This window comes from Pelobates fuscus, chromosome 4, assembly GCF_036172605.1.
Source record: "Pelobates fuscus isolate aPelFus1 chromosome 4, aPelFus1.pri, whole genome shotgun sequence".
Taxonomy (NCBI): Eukaryota; Metazoa; Chordata; class Amphibia; order Anura; family Pelobatidae; genus Pelobates; species Pelobates fuscus.
The window spans coordinates 311277921-311294633 of record NC_086320.1 but is presented as its reverse complement, the minus strand read 5'-3'; positions in this window follow the sequence as shown (position 1 = coordinate 311294633).

Below are 16713 nucleotides of genomic sequence, written 5' to 3'. Positions count from 1 at the left end.
CCCCTGCTCCCACCACAGCCCCAGTACCCATCTCTGCTCCCACCTCTACCCCTCATTACCCACCTCAACCTCCTTTACCCACCTCAGCCCCCAGTACCCACTTCTGCTCCCACCTCAGCCCCCAGCACCCACCTCTGCTCCTACCTCAGCCCCCCTGTACCCACCTCCGCCCCCAGTAACCACCTCAGCCCCCAATACCCACCTAAGCTCCTCCTTCACACACCACATCTCCCCTTGCACCCACCTCAGCCCCCTTTCTCCCTGTACCCACCTCGAACCCCTGTACTAACCACAGCTCCACCTGCACCCACCTCAGCCCCCCTGTACTAACCACAGCTCCCCCTGCACTTGCCTCAGTTCCCGTGCACCTACCTCAGCCACCATTCCTCCTTGCACTTACCCCAGGATCTACCTATCCCTGTACCCACCACAGCCCCTATGCCACCTCCACCTACCATAGCTCCTATGCCTTCCAGTACCCACTACAGCCACTATGTCCCTCCCTGTGCCCACTACAGCCTCTATGTCCCATCCTGTGCCCACAACAGCCCCTTGTCTATCCGCACCCACCACAGCTCCTTCTGCACACACCACAGCTTCCCCTGCACCCACCTCAGCCCCGTCTGCATCCACCACAGCTGCTCCTGCACCCACCTCACCCCCCCTGCACTCACCTCAGCCACCATTCCTCCCAACACTCACCCCAGGATCTACCTATCCATGTTTCCACCCAAACCCCTATGCTCCCACCACATCCCTTATGCCACCTCCAACTACCATAGCTCCTATCCCTTTCAGTACCCACCACAGCCCCTATGTCCCTTCCTGAGCTCACCACAACATCTATGTCCCATCTCATACTCTGTCCAGCCCCACCCCCCACTTCAGTCCCCGTGCCTCCCTGCGCCCACCTCAGTCCCCGCGCCTCACAGTGCCCACCACAGCCTCTGTGCCTCCCTGCACCTATTTCAGCATTTATCCCCTACACACACACACACTACAGCCACTATCCAACTTATACACAGTAGAACCTCTATTATCCAAACACGCACACACTACAGCCCCAGTAACCACCAGATGCCTACTACAGATTCTATCCCACACACACTGCAACACAGCCAGCCCTCTCTACTCACATAATGCACTGCAAATAGCCCCATTCACACACGCAAAAACCCACAAGGAGCCTCACTGTATAGACACACCACAAGCAGCATCCCCACACATACAAAATGACATGCAGCCTCCCTTCACATACACATCACAAACAGCATACCCACCATTGCAATACTGCACACAGCCTTCACACACACAACTTTTACAATCTCTTATAAAGCGCCAACATATTCTGCAGCGCTGTACAATAGGTAAAACAAGAGAAAGGATTAATCTAACACAACACTTTGACATACAGGAACACATCACTAACCACATCCCCCACACACGCAACCCCACAAGTAGACTCCAAACACATGTGGCTAGTTTTAAGGTTGTACATGTGGGGGATGCTGCTTGTGATGTCCAAAGCAAAATTAGTGGAAGTGTGTAATTAAATTTGCTTTATTTAATTGCTGGGGAGGCACGCCAGCAAGGGTTACTCCATCTAAAAACAGTGTTTATTAAAACACTGGTTTTGGTTGGATTAACCCCTTAAAAGTAAATCTGGCCATTTTGGGGGGCACTCGGGGATGTGGGAGTCAGGGATTTGTGGCTCACACATCCATTCTGTATGCTAGGCAGCCTACACATAATATATGTGTAAAAGCACCAGAAAGAAGGGGTAGAAGAATAGCAGGGAACCAGAAAACCTTGGACCAGGACCAGGAGGGCGGGCCCTTGATCACCCACTGCCCGAGGGCCCTGTGAGGTGTCAGTCCGCCCCTGGGCCCGCCGGAGCTGGGAAAGCAAAGATGAGTCTGCGGCCTACTGGGCCTGGGGGAAGATGGCCGCTCCCCTCGGCGCCGGGGCCCTTAAGCGACAGCACAGTGGACTACCCCCCCCCCCCTTTGGACCGGTGGGGGATATCCCGGTCCCCGCTGGACCAATCGATCAGACCGAACAGCGGACAATCTAGCTATACAGCATGTAGGGTCTTCAGGCCACCAAAGCTCTACCAAAATGGCCGCCTGGCATGGACCTCAAAAACGGAGCACCCACCCCAATCCACTTACACCGCAACAAGACAACCTTGACTGGCTCTGCAAACCGCCAGGCAGAAACACTAGGGGCCTCATGGATCAGACTGGCGGCACGACGCAGCCACTACAGGTGCCTACCCCGAGCCTCCAAAGCGGCGATCCGGCAACGCAGACTCCAGCAGTCCTCCCGGCGAGAAAGGGCGCCATGCCCACCCGACGCACGTCCCTACCTGCTAACACGCAAACCTGTGATTACCACACAAGCCCCACGTGCCGGCACTCGGAACCAGCGTAACAGAACCCAACTCAATACCGTCATTGCGGCAGGAAGAGGGTCTGTGCGGCTGCACACTCCATGAGGTACAACCAGAGCCGACTTCCAGCGTGAGGGCAACAGGCCTCGAGGCACCGTAAGATGGGCTCAGAAAGGCAACACTCGGGACATGGCTCAACGCAATGGACACTACACATATGTCATACAGAAGCCTAGCAAGGGCATCGGCTAAATTTTTGACTCTGAGATATGGCTGCAGGCCAAGACAAGTCACTGAACAGGGACACAGAAGCAAGACTGCTGGCTCAGCGGCATGAAAATATAACAGCATAAAAGCGTGTATGTTTAGTCCAATATCTCAACTGTATGTTAGCTTACACCATAAGCGGTTGATGGCCTTTTTTTTTTTTTTTTAAGGGGAAAAAGAAATAAAAAAGGAAGAAATATTAATCTATGCCTTAGCCACAGTTACGTTACCTACTATTATGACTTTTAGTTTAAAATTATGAATCTTATTTTGACATACTGCTTAGCCTGTCCAGTTGACATGTGTGCTTAACTATTTACAAATATGCAGCAACCTAAGGCAATAATCATACAGCCTAGTTAGCTAATCTACTTAATCAATCTGCGTGTCTGCTGCTTCCTAAAACCGACGCACCTGCCTGGTCTCCCCAACGGGCCTGTAAGTCCTACCACGCAATCCACTGCAGCAATATATAGCAGAGCGAACCCAATCTACTCGTAAACTTAACTATATTGCAGCGTAACTTCGTTAACGTTAAGCTTGTGTAGAGCCTATCTAGCATGTTTACTAAGCCTACTGTTACACGTTTATGTATGTTACACAAGCACAACGAGCATAGCATGTGTTATACACTCATGCACATACATCCAACACTACAACCCATTAAAGCTATTATACAAGATGCTACTAGGACACCACTGATAGACTCCACGTATTACAAGCCTGATCCACTTAACTTGCATTACTCACAGCATTTCGCTAGTACACCAAACACAGGTCTCACTAATCCCGCTACATAGGATACTCCAGCATCAGACATATCAGACAAGATACATAAGTGTTTTTATAACTGAAATGTGCACTTTTACCGAGCCACTGTTTAATGTACCTACGTCTATATATACCTGTACGCTGTTGTGGCGTTTGTAGACACTACTCGAAATATCTATTTTGCTTCTCTTAGCTACCAGCCTGAATGAACCTAAAGCTACAGATTGTTTTACCTAGCCTGACTTCTCTTGTTTTAAAAACAAAAATGTGCTGATAATGATTGCCATGTTATCAATACTCTTGTTTCATTCCATCGGCCTGTACTTGCTGTCGTGGCAATATAAGCATGTTTTGTTACTCTAAGCACAATAAAAATAAAGAATTAAAAAAAAAAATCTTTGTTTCTAACAAATGGGTATTCATAATAAAAAGTATGTTTAAAAGAAATAGCAAACCTCAAAATCCGAGTTTAACCCATGGGTTATAAGGGTATTAAAATTATAAATAAATGTAATTTCTTCTATTCCAATTTTCTTATTAAAATCCCCTCCTCTCCAATCTTTTTTCACAAGTTTCAATGGGCAAAAAAATAAATTGTCGGCATTCTGATTATGATGGATCTTAAAATAATTAGATACACTATGTGTCTCTAGTCCTTTTTTAATATTACGTACGTGTTCGGAGACTCTTATGTGTAAACATCTTGTGGTTCTGCCTATATAAAGTAGATCACAAGGACATTTTAACACATAAATTACTCCTTTTGAAAAACACGGTAGTTGGTCTCTAATAGTGAATTCCTTAGGAATATGATCTTTAATATTAATTAGATGTCTTTTTCTACTCTTGGTGGTCCTGCACGCCAGACAGGTCCCACAACCAAAAAAGCCTTTATTTTGGTTTAAAAGGTGCTCAGTTGTTGCTGGGCTTTCGCTACTCCGAACTAAGTTTTTTTTTAGGTTAGCTGCACCTCTATGAATTATATGTGGTTGAGTTGGTAGGATATTTTTCAGAACAGGGTCTTCTTGTAGGACATACCAATATTTCTTTATGGCCCTATTTACTTTTTTATGGTTGCCGTTAAAATTACAAATATAAGGAATTTCCTTAGTGTGTGCTTGTTGTGTGCTTTTTGGTTAATAATTTAGGTTAATAATTCTCTTCTTGGTGCATGTTTCGCTTCTTCCATAGCTATATCTAATTTTGTTTCTTCATATCCTTTTTCTTTGAACTGTTCTTCTATTCTCCCTGCTTGTATCATGTAATCCTTGTCATTGGTGCAATTTCGCCTTACCCTTAGAAATTGCCCTTTAGGTGCGTTATTAAGCCATGGTCTGTGGTGGCAACTGGATTTCTCAATATACCCATTTGCATCTACTGTTTTAAAAAAATTCTTCGTTTTAATTTGTCCATTCTGTATAAAAATATGGAGGTCTAAAAATTGGATTTCCATCTGACTTTGGGAAGTTGTCAAAATGATCCCCCAATCGTTGTCATTTAAAAAGTATTTAAACATCTCTAAAAGATCCCAAAGCAGCTATCCTTCCAGGCAGGAATTGTCCCCTCTACCTATTCCGCAGCAGCTCTGCTTACAGTGATTATAGTTATTACCTTGACAAAGGCAACTGCAGCTCTCAGGCCTAGCTCTTTTGATTTATCACAGGGCTAGAGGGATCATGCAACCAGCAAACAGGTCTAAAGACTCTAGGATCCCTACTAATCAACACAGGACATAACTTCCAAAAAGAACTGACATTAAAAACTTTATTTTTCTCGGGACTGGCCAATAGACTCATTACATGTAGATTGCTGTGACAACCTAAATAAAATACAAATAACTAAATCATAGCAGACAACATAAAGCAACTTATTATAACACAATTACATATTTATAAGGGGGTGGAAAAGATAATAATTAACACAACATATCTCTCGTGCCTACAAACTTAGCAATACGCAAATCTACCTAAGCATGCAAATTGGCAAGCCTTGCTATTCAGTGCATGTAGTGCATATTCAGTGCTATGTAGTGCCTATTCAGTGCTATGTAGTTCATATATCTGTTGCTGCTACCAACAGACGGCGCTATACAGGCTTCATAGCCAAATCCTCCTAGATGTTAGCAAGCATCACCAGGACAGGAGAGCACACAAACAATTAACAAAAAATACATAAAACACATACATTAAACACACCCTGCACCTACAATGGGCACAGGGTGACTAAAACATAAGAAAAGTACCGCAGCCTACATAAATAGTCTGTCTGAAGGTCCAGGTGATGGTGACTACCGTCACATGCATGCTTGCATTCAAACTTTAACACCACATACAAACACAGTCTTACATTCACGCAAACATACTCCATACAAAAACATGCTTACATTCAAACACACAAACACTGCTTGGTGTTAATTAAAACCCTGCAAGCTTGGGAAAATAATAGAGCCCCAGCTCTCAAAGCATTGTTGGAGTTGCACGACAGATAGGGATCTACCTTTTGGACTCCCTTGCAATAGGGGGCCGAATAAATTTACTTTAGTTCCGCCACAGCGTTGGAATGGAGGGTGTGATTGCATGCCATGGAGTGGGGGGGGGGGGGGGGGAGCAGGGTCCAGGAGTGTAATCACTACTATTTTGTGGGTAAGTCCCTATTTCTAAAATCAATAGTTGCACTCGTACTTTTTATATAAGGTAGGGGTGTATCACTTAATTATATGGTTCATATTTGGTATACTATGGACTTAAAGGACCACTATAGTGCCAGAAAAACATACTCGTTTTCCTGGCTCTATAGGGTCCTTGGGTCCCCCTCACCCTCTGGGTCCCTCTCCCGCCGGGCTCTGGGGGGAGGAAGGGGTTAATCCCTTACCTTATTTCCAGAGCCAGACTCCCTTGGCGCTGGGGACTCTCAGTGAGAAGCGCGGAAGCGCCTCTAGCGGCTGTCAATGAGAAACTGCTATGTTTACAGCAGAAAGGGTTAATCCTAGCTGGACCTGGCACCCAGACCACTTCATTAAGCTGAAGTGGTCTGGGTGCCTATAGTGGTCCTTTAAACGGTTACTCTCATATAGGGATCTACCCAAGAGGTATATCCCCAGATGTTGTACAAGTATTTATACTATTTGCTTGGTGGGTTATTTGGAATACCCATAGAGTGATTACAACTGCTACATAAAAAAATACAATCACCAAAATAAGTAATAAGCGCCACATATTTTCACACTAGTTTTGATTTTTTTTCACGTTTAAGTCCATGATGGTCCTCTTCCACATCCAACAACAATAAAGGGAGTGACACTGAAAGTTTTAAAACTAACTTACCGTATATACTCGAGTATAAGCCAAGTTTTTCAGCACATTTTTTGTGCTGAAAAACCCCAACTCGGCTTATACTCGAGTCAGAGTCTGTATTATGGCAATTTGCATTGCCATAATACAGACTGGGGGGAGAGGGGGGCTGGCAGAGCTGTACTTACCTTTCCTGCAGCTCCTGTCAGCTCTCTCCTCCTCCGCGCCGTCCATTCAGCACCTCGGTCAGCTCCCAGTGTAAGTCTCGCGAGAGCCGCGGCTCTCGCGAGACTTACACTGAGAGCTGACAGAGGGAGCTGCACAGAGCGCGGAGGAGGAGAGAGCTGACAGGAGCTGCAGGAAAGGTAAGTACAGCTCTGCCAGCACCCTTCTCCCCCCACTGAACTACCAATGACACTAGACCACCAGGGAAGGAGCCCCCCTCCCTGGCCAGCTAGCAAGCAGGGAGGGGGGACGAAAAAAAAAAGATTAAAAAAAAAAAATTAATAATAATTAAATAATAATAATAATAAAAAAAATAATATAAAAAAAATAATAATTAATAATATATCAAATGCCCACCCCCGCCAACACATACACAAACACACACTGCATCACACACTGCATCACACACTCACACTTCATTCATATACACACACTGCACTCACACACACTGCACTCATACACACACTGCACTCATACACACACTGCACTCATACACACACTGCACTCACACACACACTGCACTTATACACACTGCACTCATACACACACACTGCACTCATACACACACACTGCACTCATTATATACACACACTGGAAATAAATCATCAATTAATATATACGCACACACACTGCACTCACACACACACACACACACTGCACTCATACACACACACACTGCACTCACACACTGCACTCATACACGCACTGCACTCATACACGCACTACACTCATACACACTGCACTCATACACACACACTGCATTCATTATATACACACACTGAAAATAAATATTCAATTAGTATATACGCACACACACTGCACTCATACACACACACAATGCACTCATACACACACACTGCATTCATACACGCACTGCACTCATACACGCACTGCACACACACACTGCACACACACACTGCACTCATACGCGCGCTGCACTCATACGCGCACTGCACTCATACGCACACTGCACTCATACGCACACACTGCATTCATACGCACACACTGCATTCATACGCACACACTGCATTCATTATATACACACACTGTAAATAAATATTCAATTAATATAATTTTTTTAGGATCTAATTTTATTTAGAAATTTACCAGTAGCTGCTGCATTTCCCACACTAGTCTTATACTCGAGTCAATACGTTTTCCCAGTTTTTTTGGGTAAAATTAGGGGCCTCGGCTTATATTCGGGTCGGCTTATACTCGAGTATATACGGTATGTAAATACTCTTTTCTTTTTTTTTTTTTTTTTTGCCCAACGGCAAACACCGTCAGAATATTTTTATCTAACTGTGTATTTTGAATGTAGTTAATTAAGCTTCTATACTACAGAAGAATCCTACAGATTCTCTAGATACGAAAAAGTAGCATTCAGAATCATTATAACTAGAATTCCTACTGGGAATAAAGCAATTTTTAGAAATGATGGAAAAATCCATCATCTTTATTTTTGTTCCATCTGTTTTAATAGTTATTTACAATGTTTCTTACCCTTTATGTAGGGCTGCAAAAAGAATGTAAAAGCAATCAGGTTTTATTGTTTGGTATATTCTTACTCATATTAGGGGGAGGTTTCTCATAGTCTTTATCAGTTTTCAACCTTGTGGGCAGCATGCACATCGTTAAACTGAAAATCTAATTTTCCTCAACCAGCAGAGATCCCAACAAAATCCAAAAGGCATCAACTCAAATGTACACAGCTACTTCTCTAGTCTAAATGATTTAAAATTTAGAGGGTAGCCCTTTAGTTGGCTCAATTAGAGTCTAAAGCTTTTTTTTAAATAGTTATTGGATTTTAGTGAGATTATTTTTAGTACGCAGCAAGTACTGCTAAGAAGAATAAGAGAATACACTTCTACAAAATCTTTTAGGAATAGGTCTATTTCATCTTCATTTTAAAATAATATTTTTTGGGGGGTTATTAATATTATAAAAAAAATATTAAATTCTATTGGGGATATAAAGCAAAAAAATATATTTGGGGATATAAAACAAACAGGTATTGACATACAAATGAATGTTGACACAGAGAAGAGGAGAAGAGGATCCTGATCAAAATAGCTCACATTCTAAGAATTTATTTACAAAATTGGAAATTATGAAGAATTGACAAGGGAATTACAAATGGTAGAGCAAAATAGTTGAGCTGTAAAGTTATTATTTAAAAAAATAAATAAAAATAACAAACAGGTCCTACAATTTTCATCCCCAGATGCTGCTACTCCTTAAGGGGATTTTTTAAATATTGTTTTATTTATGTTATTTTACTCATTTGGTCCCTGAGTCCCATGTGAGAACAAAACATGCAGAACCTGTTTCTTTTATTTATTTATTTATTTAATTTAATAAAACATTATTTTGGATACTTTTCCTGAGTCCAAGCATATCTTCTCTGATGTGGAGTTCATTCCAGGAATTGAAGAAGGAGGATATCGTTGGTTAGCCCCTAAAGAATCTAATGGGAGGCACTGAGTCCGTTGTATTCCACTTTTTTCTGATATTGTGGATGTTGTATAAGAGGACATACGCTGGGATACCCCTTGGGGAAAGGTGTACATAGCAATTCTGGCAAAGATAAGTGCATATATTCCACAACTGGCACTAAGAGTGAGAGAGGTTGTGGGTTGTTGTTTCTGTATTTATTAACCCCGAGACCCATAAGTACCAAAAGGTCTACATGGAAAGCAATTATCGAGCCAAGAAAAGGTTACATAACATTCTATAGAGGACCTTCACGTGGTTTGGCTCCACGCACAGGAGTAGTTAGTCAAGCTTCCCTATAACAAAACTATACACAAGGAAGAGAATGTATTGTTCTGAGTACTCTGTAGAGAAGTGTTAGTAAAAAACAAAATAGATTGCACTGTCCAGTCCTCCACTCCAAGTGCATAAAAAATGGAATTGTATTTACCGCTTCTCCATCACCACAGCCACCCTGCCTCTTTGGCCGAGATCATCCTTATGTTCTCAGCCAATCTAATGCTTTCTGATAGGCATGTCAGGCAAATCGCCACACTATGGCAATCAAATGCCAAGTTGGACCGAGTTCTCAACGCAGAAGCACCTCTAGCAGCTGTCAGCCATTAGAGGTGTGTTAACACTGCAATGGAAACAATTTCAAACTAATTTAAAACTACAGGGCTACTGCACCCAGACCACTTCACCAAGAATAAGAAAGCACAACATAATATAACTTCTTATTTTTCCAGTTATATTTGCAAAATGTAAGTCTGTATTGAGAAATGTAATCTAACATTTCTAAATGTAATGCAAACCTAAAAGATATAGTAACAGTTGAGACTTCTAATTAATGCGAGTCCCACGGTACATTAATTACATTACATTACATTTCATTAATGTTTTTTTTTTAAATCTGGTAAAATACTTCAGATTTAATTTTTTTAAGCTTAACGTTTTAAGGCATGACATGTATTAGAAAATATATTCTTTCGAAAATGTATTTGCTAAAATATGGAGAATAAACAGGTTTTTTTTTTAAATTGTGTCTTTTTGTTCTAGCCTCGGTTATTGCTAAAATATATAGTGTGTAATGTACCAGAATAGATGGAGATGCATATATTTATAAGGGTCAATTATTCAGCTTGGACAAAAAGTGGTTTTACCTATTATGACATTGTTATATTTTGTCAGTTTTTCTGCAGTGGATTACAGCTTCATGATATTTTTAGGGCTAAATGAAGGATGAATGAATTAGAATATATTTTCTGAATTTAACTTGCCAGTGTTCTTCCTTTTACATACTTTAATAGGAATATTTTTTTTAAGTCGGGAGGACTTCAAACTGTGTTTCAAATTAATGAGCTATTTATAGAAAAATGTGTTTTCACATACACTAAAAGCAAAGTGCTTCCATATTAGAGAAAAATGCAATTTACAAAGAACCTGAAAATGTTCCTTCTGTGTATGTTTTCATATATTATAAAGCAATGGTATAATGAAAAAAATATGGGTGCAGAAAACAATATAATTATCAGGGCAATAAGGAGCACTTTAAGAGACAGGTATGTAAGAGTAGAAACAAAACAAAAACAATTAGGGTAGGGATATTCTAAGAAGAGATACAAAATAGAACGTGAGGTTGTTTTCTATCTTTGTTTAATATATACCATTGAAAAAATTTCACCAATACCACAAAGCCGCAAGGTCAAGAGTATGGCCAATGTACATCTAAATTATGCTATTTGAGATAGAGGCCTGTATTGTCATCTATATCAGGGGTAGGCAACATTTAGCACTTCAGATGTTGTGGACTAAATCTCCCCTAATGCTTTGCCAGCATTATAGCTGTAAGAACATTATGGGAGATGTAGTGCACAACATGTGACGTGCCAAAGGTTACCTTCTCCTTAACTGTATAGTAACAATACACAACTATTAGCATCAATAGACAATTAAAAAAAAGACATCTGCTAATGGATTACACCAAACCTCTTATAGAGTAATTTATTAATGTGTGAATTCAAAGTGTATTTCAAATGTGTGGTCAAAGTAGTCAAACTGGAGAAATTACAGTCAGCTCCACTTTCCATTCAGCTACTATGGCCTTAAATTAGAAATTTACTTTGTATTCACCTTGAATTCTCAATTTCGTAACTAACCCTGTTAACTCAACATGGATAAAATGCAAGTGATGGTCATGGAACAACAAACACCTGCACAGTTATTTGGACATATGAGGATAGTCTGCATATATATTTTGCAGTGATGTTTTGCTCGATAATACCAATCAAAATACGAGGATTTTTCTGGCAACATTGTCATTCTAGTATCTGCAGCACCCTATACTAATCCTAGCCCATGTCTTGGCAATGATCCTTTTAGCTACAGCATAGACATGTGCAATTAGTTTCGGTCCGAATATAAATTAGGCCGAATTTCGGCAATTTGGACCTTTGCCAAAGTGCCAAACCAAAACAAAGTGCCAAATTGCCAAAGTCCCAACATGCCAAAGTACCGAATTTTGGAAGTTAGGGGTAGGGCTAGGGGTAGGGTTAAGGGTAGGGTTAGGATAAGGGGTAGAGTTAGGGAATTGCCGAAGTCCAGAATTCACAAAATGCCGAAGTGTCTAAGTCCCGAATTCCCGAATTGCCAAAGTCCCAAATTTCGGAAATGCCGAACCGAAGTGCCGAATTGCCGAAGTCCCGAATTTCAGAAGTGCAGAACCGAAATGCCGAAGTGCTGAATTGCCGAAGTCCCGAATTGCCGAAGTCCCAAATATCGGAAGTGCAAAAGCTAACCAAATTTTTTGCTCATGCACATCCCTCCTACTACTGCACCACCATGCATCATCATAGCTTTGCACCCATTCTAATTAATCCAGCATTAGAATGGCCTCAGAAAGAAAGATGTAAGTCTTTCAACACCCAAATGTCTAGCAGCAAAGGCCATATGTTCATTGTGCTCACTGATTAACTTGCACTAAGTTGCTGCTTACCTGCCTATATCAGTCCTGCCTCCTGCCCAGCCTACTAGTTCCTTGTTACCTAGGTTCATTTAGCCATGTGAATACTCTATTTCAGGATATTTTGCAACTATAAAAGGTAATGATCAATGTCTTCATCATGTTATGTTCATTAATAATTCATTAATAATTTATTAATAATTTGGACTGTTATCGGTATGCCAACAGGATGACTTTTAGTCTCAGCAAAGACTCTGTCTATTTCTAGTTTAAATCACACAACAAAGGATGCTGTGTAATATCAACAACTTTTTAGACCTGCAACATTTCCGTGAAGGATGAACAAATAAAAAAGAGAATAAAATTGTATAAATTTGCACTGAGCAGTAATCTACACAAAAAAAACTTGTGTTGCCCTATATTACTATGCTGTCCATGCATCCCATGTTTCCAGTAAGCATAAATAGAACTTTTTTAAAATAAAAAGAACCAGCAAAAACAATTCGCTGCGTCTGTGCTCAACTGAGATGTTCTAGGCCACTCTGTACTCATTGTTTCTCTGTGATCCCTATGCTTTATGTCAGTTAGGGATTTATTACAGCACACCTGGATTTCAGCTTTTTTGACCTGGAAAATGTACACTTGTTTATGATAACCCCGTAGGGCCTTCTGGGCAATTCATGCAAACAAACTTTTACACAAACCACATACGCTTCTTTACCTGACCCTATGTTGACAGCAAACAAAGGCTTAGACAAATCATGTGATTGGTATATGACTTATTTATCTAATGATAAAATAACCCATATGTTATTCTGCAAGAGTTGGATAATGCAAACAAAATGGCATAAATAATTCAATGTGATTGCGCAATGTGGATATACAAATTGAAGATGGAAATGTTCTAGAAACAAATAACATAAAATGTAAAACTGAAATATTTATTTTTTAAAATTGTAGATACATTTTAAATTGCAATTTTTAATGTCACTCTAATAAATAAATGTATAATCAAAACAAATAAAATCATACAAATATATTAAAACAAATGATATGTTGGGCTGTTATGTCGTGGGGTATATTGTGTGTATGTATATTGTATATATGTTTGTTTGTGTGTGTGTATATGTATGTATATATATATATATGTATACATGTATGTGTGTGTGTGTGTGTGCATGTACAATATACATGTGTGTGTGTGTGTGTGTACAATAAGTGTGTACAATAAATGGCTATGGGATGAGAGTCTGTCGTGGTGTGCCTAAACCGACAATCGGGTAGGCCTGAAATAAAAGAGGGCCCACTGAGGAAGTGTTTTATTAAAGGGTGTGGTGGGTGGGTGTCTGGATCAGTGTCGGCCCTAGGTAGAGTTTAGTCTGGGTATAAATAGGCAGAGTAGCCCCTCTCACAACTCCAGGCTCCGCCTTAACATATATCCAATATGAGATTGGCCTGAAATAAAAGAGGGCAAAAAGATTTAATCATAACACTTTAATGCTTATATAAATTACATAACCAATTCTTTGAAGGCTTTCCTGAGTTCTTTCTAAGGTTGTGGAATATACTTGCTGTAGGCTGCTGATTTCCACCTACCTAACTTCTTGATTATGTGTACCGGTACGTTCTTGCTGGAAGCAGCAGATGCTTAAATCCTCCCACATGCCCCTACTCGCCTAAACAAATTTAAAACTGCTTGCTGTCATTTAAAACTACTAGTGTCTGGGAAGCAATTGCTGACCAGTCGCTAGTGCAATAAGGGGGGACTTGGCACAGGTCCCACCATTCCCCCATGGTGGGGAACACAAATAACTAAAATGGGGGGACATAGTGCCCCCCATGCCTCCTCCCGTGGGGTTATTAATATAGATGGGGGGACCTAGTATCCCCCCCAGGTCCCCACCCATGACCGTCAGGTGGGGACCCTTAAATTAAATAATTAATGAGCGGGACCTAATGTCTCCTCCAGGTCCCCACCCATGAGCGGCGGGTGAGGACCCTAATTAAAGGGGGACCTAATGTTTTGTATTTAGGGTCCCCACCCACCGCTCATGGGTGGAGACCAGGGTGGATATTAGGTACAACCCATTCTTAATTTATTTAGGGTCCCCACCCGCTGCTCATGGGTGGGGACCAGGGGGGGCATTAGGTCCCCCCTTTAATTAATTAGGGCCCCAACCGCCGGTCATGGGTGGGGACCTGGGGGGGACATTAGGTCCTCCCTATTATTTATTTAATGAAGGTCACCACCAATTGTCATGGGTGAGGGCCTGGGGGGGGACACAAGGTCCCCCTGTTTATAATCATAGCCAGGGGTGGGATGAGGTGGGGGTGCAGGAGGGGGAACTATGTCCCCCCTATTTTAGTTATTTGGGTTCCCCACCATGGGAGAACTGGGGGAACCTGTGTCCCCCTTATTGCACTAGCGCAGCGGTTCCCAAAGTGTGGGTCGCGACCCACTGGTGGGTCGCAGGGCGATCCCCAGTGGGTCGCGCTGACCCACACATCCAGGGCCGCCGGGCAGTCAGGCATGCAGACTGACACCAGGAGGGAGCCCGGCAGCTTGCCCTGTATGCCGCCGGGCTCCCTCCAGTCAGTCTGCCAGCAGCTCCGGTCTGCAGCTCCGCCGGGTGCAGAGCTGCAGACCGTGTGATAGAAGTCTCGCGAGCTCCCATAACGTTACCATGGCAACACTCAGGGAGCTCGCGAGACTTTTATTACACTGTCTGCAGCTCAGCACCCGGCGGAGCTGCAGACCGGAGAGGTAACCCACCGGACCACCAGGGAGACACTGGACCACCAGGGATGTTTAAAGAAGGTAGGGCACAGAGCCCAAACAATGCCCCCCCACCCCAATGTAACCCCTTCTCTGTCTACCCCCACCCACTGTAACCCCTTCTCTGCCCCCTCCTCCCCCTGTAACCCCTTCTCTGTCTGCCCCCCTCCCCCGTAACCCCTTCACTGCCTGCCCTCCCCCCCAATGTAACCCCTTCTCTGTCTGCCCCCCTGTAACCCCTTCTCTGCCTGCCCCCCTCCCCCCCAATGTAACCCCTTCTCTGTCTGCCCCCTCCCCCCCAATGTAACCCCTTCTCTTTCTGCCCCCCTCCCCCCCAATGTAACCCCTTCTCTGTCTGCCCCCCTGTAACCCCTTCTCTGCCTGCCCTCCTCCCCCCCCACTGTAACCCCTTCTCTGTCTGACCCCCTCCCCCCAATGTAACCCCTTCTCTTTCTGCCCCCCTCCCCCTGTAACCCCTTCTCTGCCTGCCCCCCTCCCCCCAATGTAACCCCTTCTCTGCCTGCCCGCCTCCCCCCAATGTAACCCCTTCTCTGTCTGCCCCCCTCCCCCCCAATGTAACCCCTTCTCTTTCTGCCCCCCCTCCCCCCCAATGTAACCCCTTCTCTGTCTGCCCCCCTGTAACCCCTTCTCTGCCTGGCCTCCTCCCCCCCACTGTAACCCCTTCTCTGTCTGACCCCCTCCCCCCAATGTAACCCCTTCTCTTTCTGCCCCCCTCCCCCCTGTAACCCCTTCTCTGCCTGCCCCCCTCCCCCCAGTGTAACCCCTTCTCTGCCTGCCCTCCTCCCCCCCACTGTAACCCCTTCTCTGTCTGACCCCCTCCCCCCAATGTAACCCCTTCTCTGCCTGCCCTCCTCCCCCCCACTGCAACCCCTTCTCTGCCTGCCCCCCTCCCCCCACTGTAACCCCTTCTCTGCCTGCCCTCCCCCCACTGTAACCCCTTCTCTGCCTGCCCCCCTGTAACCCCTTCTCTGCCTGCCCTCCTCCCCCCACTGTAACCCCTTCTCTGCCTGCCCCTTCCCCCACTGTAACGCCTACTCTGCCTGCCCCCCCCCTGTAACCCCTTCTCTGCCTGCCCTCCCCCACTGTAACCCCTTCTCTGCCTGCCCTCCCCCCCTGTAACCCCTTCTCTGCCTACCCCCCACTCTAACCCCTTCTCTGCCTACCCCCCACTCTAACCCCTTCTCTGCCTCCCCTCCCCACTGTAACCCCTTCTCTGCCTACCCCTCCACTGTAACACCTTCTGTGCCTACCCTACCCACTGTAACCCCTTCTCTCCCTGCCCCCTCCCCCACTGTAACCCATTCTCTGCCTACCCCCACTGTAACCCCTTCTCTCCCTGCCCCCCTCCCCCCCACTGTAACCCCTTCTCTGCCTACCCCCCCACTGTAACCCCTTCTCTCCCTGCCCCTCTCCCCACACTGTAACCTTTTCTCCCCCTGCCCCCCCACTGTCGCCTTTTCTCCCCCTGCCCCCCCCACACTGTAACCCTTTCTCCCCCTGCCCACCCACTGTAACCCTTTCTCACACTGCCCCCCAC